The following is a 3,656-nucleotide window of genomic DNA, read 5'->3' on the forward strand; positions in this document are numbered from 1 at the left end:
AACATTTAAATTTAGATTAGAAGAATAATAAATTTAAAGAGGAATCTACCTCAAAAGCAATTATCTAATAAATAGATAAGGAAGTAAAAGATATGAAGAAGGGGTGGCTAGGCGGTGCAGTGAGTAAAGCACCAGCCCCGGAGTCAGAAGGACCTGAGTTTGGTTCCGGCCTCAGACACTTAATACACACACACACATACACACACACACACACACAAAACCTAGCCATGTAAACTTGGGCAAGTTACTTAACCCCAATTGCCCTCCAAAAGGCAAAAAAAAGAAGATATGAAGAAAAAGTTATCAAAAGAATGGTGAATTATTAACAATCATATGAAGGAATACTCCAAATCGCTAATAATAAAAGAAATTCAAATCAAAGTAACCTTGTGGTTTCACCTCATGTCCATCAAATAGACAAATGGGAACAATTAATGTTGAACTGTCATAGAAAGATAAATACTGTCTTTCTATAAATTGGTATAATCATTATGGAAGACATTCTGGAATTGGGGTAAGCAAGTGATTAAAATGACCATCCTCTTTTGCCTAGAGATCCCACTTCCAGACACATGCCTCAAGAAGTTCATAGATAGTTATTCAGTGCAACAGCAACCATTCTTCCTCTACAGTGTTCGGCTATGACCCCTGACTCCATATCGAAGGGACCCACAGTTGGCATTGATCTTGGCACCACTTATTTCTGTGTGGGAGTCTTCCAACATGGGAAAGTGGAGATTTTTGCTAATGAAAAAAAGAAACAAGACCACCCCAAGCTATGTTATCTTCACCAATACAGAACATTTAATTGATGATGCTGCAAAGAATCAAGTTGCAATGAACCCCACCAACACAGTTTTTGATGCCAAACATCTGATTTGTTGCAGATTTGATGATCAGTTGCACAGAAGCATTGGTCTTTCATGGTGATGAATGCTGTAAGCAACCCTAAGGTACAAATGGAGTACAAAGGGGGGATTAAAAGTTTCTATTGAGAAGTATCTTCCATGGTCTTGACCTAGATGAAAGAAATTGTTGAAGCTTTCCTTGAGAAAACTGTCACAAATGCTGTGGTAACAGTACCAGTCTATTTCAACAATTCCCAATGTCAGGCCACCAAATCATTAGTGAGCCAACTGCTACTGCTATTGCTTATGGCTTGGACAAAATGGTTGGTGTTGAGAGAAGTGTGTTGATCTTTGGAGGTAGTTTTTTGATATCTCCATTCTTACCATTGAAGAAGGCATCTTTGAGGTCAAGTGCACAGCTCAGTACACCCACTTGGGTGAACTTTGACAATTGCACAGTCAACCATTTCATTGTTGAATTCAAGCAAAAGCACAAGACAGACATAAGTGAGAACAAGAGTCCTCCATCTGCCCACCACTTGTGAACATGAAAAGCACTCTCTTCCAGTACCCAGGCCAGTACTGGGATTTATTGTCTGCATGAAGTCATCAACTTCTATACATCAATCACTTGACCCCATTTTGAAGAGTTGAATGCTGATCTCTTCTGTGGCACACTGGACTCTGTGGAAAAGGCCTTAAGAGATGTCAAGCCAGACAAATCATAGATTCATGACCATCCTGGTGGGTGGTTCCACTCACATAACCAAAATCCAGAAGCTTCTGCAAGATTTCTTCAATGGCAAGGAGCTCAACAAGACTATCAATTCTGATGAGACTCTTGCCTATGCTGCAGCTGTCCAGGCTGCCATTTTGTCTGGAGATAAATTTGAGAAGGTGCAAGACTTACTGCTGTTGGATGTCATTACTCTTTCCCTTGGAATTGAAACTGCTGATAAAATTATGACAGTTCTGATCAAATGTAAAACCTCTATCCCCACCAAGCAGACACAGACCTTTACCACCTATTCTGACAACCAGCCTGGTGTGATTATTCAGGTTTATGAAGGTGAGAGAGCAGTGACAAGGATAGCAACCTGCTTTGCAAGTTTGAGCTCACAAGAATCTCCCTAGCACCCAGGAGTGTTCCTCGGATTGAAATAACATTTGACATTGATGCAAATGGCATCTTCAATGTTTCTGCTATGGATAAGAGCATAAGCAAGGAGAACAAGATCATCATCGCCAATGACAAAGGTCATCTGAGCAAATAAGACATTGAATGTATAGTCCAGATGGCTGAGAAATACAGGACTGAAGATGAGAAGCAGAAAGACAAGGTGTCTTCCAAGAATTCCCTTGAATCTTATGTTTTCAACATAAAGGCTACCATAAAAGATGAAAAATTGCAAGGCAAAATTGGTGATGAAAACAAAAGAAGATCCTTGGCAAATGTAATAAGCCAAATGGATAAGAACCACACTACTAAGAAGCAAGAATGGGAGCAGCAACAGAAAGAATTTAAGGTCTGCAACCCCATCGTTACTAAGCTGTGCCAGAATGCAGGGGGCATGCCAGGGGGGATATCTGGTGGGTTCCTAGGGGGTAAAGCAGCCCCATCTAGAGGAACTTCTGGATCCACCATTGAAGAGGTTGACTAAATGCACCAGAAGAAAGAGCACTCCACCCAGCTTTCCAAAAATTGAAGGACTCAAATTTGTAGACAAGGCAGTAGCAGTGTAAAAGTAACATTTAAGATACATCAATGTAAAAATCTGGGCATTCTGAATACTTGAGTATGTGCAGAGGGAGAGAAGTGAACATTGCACTTTATCAGTACTGTAAACAAGTAGAAATATAATTCTTGTCTTGGAGAATAAAACCTATTTAAACTTGACACCATAAAATAAAGACGTTCAAAGATAGAAATGTCCTAAAAACTCTAAAATATTTATTGCAACATTTTATATGGTAACAAAGAAAAGAAAATAAAGTAGATGCCCATTGACTGGAGAATAGCTAAACAAACTGTGGTACACGAGTATGATGGAATATTAATGAGCTATGAGAACAGTGAATGTGATGAGAAGCTTGGAAAGACTTAGATGAACTGAAGCAAAGCAAAGTAAGCAGAGCCGGCAAAAAATATTTACGAAATGGCTGCAACAATGTAAATGGGGGGAAAACCCAGCCATGACACAATGAAAAAATATCACAGAATCAAGAACAAGCTTGATCCCAAGGTGAAAGATGTATGAGAAACTATAGCCCTTTGCTCATGTGCAGAGATGGTGGTCCACAGGTTCAGAATGTTGTATGTGTCAGATTTTTTTTTGATGTGTTGATTGATTTTTTTAAAGATAAAAATATTTAAAAATCTATTTTCTTCTCCACTGCTGACCCCAGTGAAAAGAAAAAATGAAAAAAGAAAACCTTTGGAACAAATATGCATAGTGGATCAAAATAAATTCCCTCATTGGACATGTCCAAAAACTATTAGACAATTTTGTACCTTTGTCCACCACCTCTCTGTCAAAAAACAGCATGTTTCATCATTGATCATCTGGAATCATGGATGACCATCGAATTGGTCAAAGGTCTTAAGGTTTTCACTATTTTTACAGCATTATTATTATCAAGTAAGTTGTTCTCCCAGTTCTGTTCATTTCATTGCTCAGCAGATTACACGTCTCCAAAAATGTTCATTTTTATAATATTGATGTTATATAAATGACTCTTCTGTTTCTGCTCACCTCATTCTATATGAGTTCATGCAAATCTTTTCACATCTCTTTGAAATCTTTTCCC

General features: G+C 38.5%; 1 pseudogene; it reads left to right on the forward strand.

Annotated features, from left to right (window-relative positions):
• Positions 1-723: 723 nt before the first annotated feature.
• LOC138156056 (heat shock cognate 71 kDa protein pseudogene) lies at positions 724-2,509 on the forward strand (annotated as a pseudogene).
• Positions 2,510-3,656: the final 1,147 nt, after the last annotated feature.

Source organism: Petaurus breviceps, unplaced genomic scaffold (assembly GCF_028583685.1).
Source record: "Petaurus breviceps papuanus isolate PSGF00001 unplaced genomic scaffold, PetGlider_PUasm1.0 98, whole genome shotgun sequence".
Classification (NCBI taxonomy): domain Eukaryota; kingdom Metazoa; phylum Chordata; class Mammalia; order Diprotodontia; family Petauridae; genus Petaurus; species Petaurus breviceps.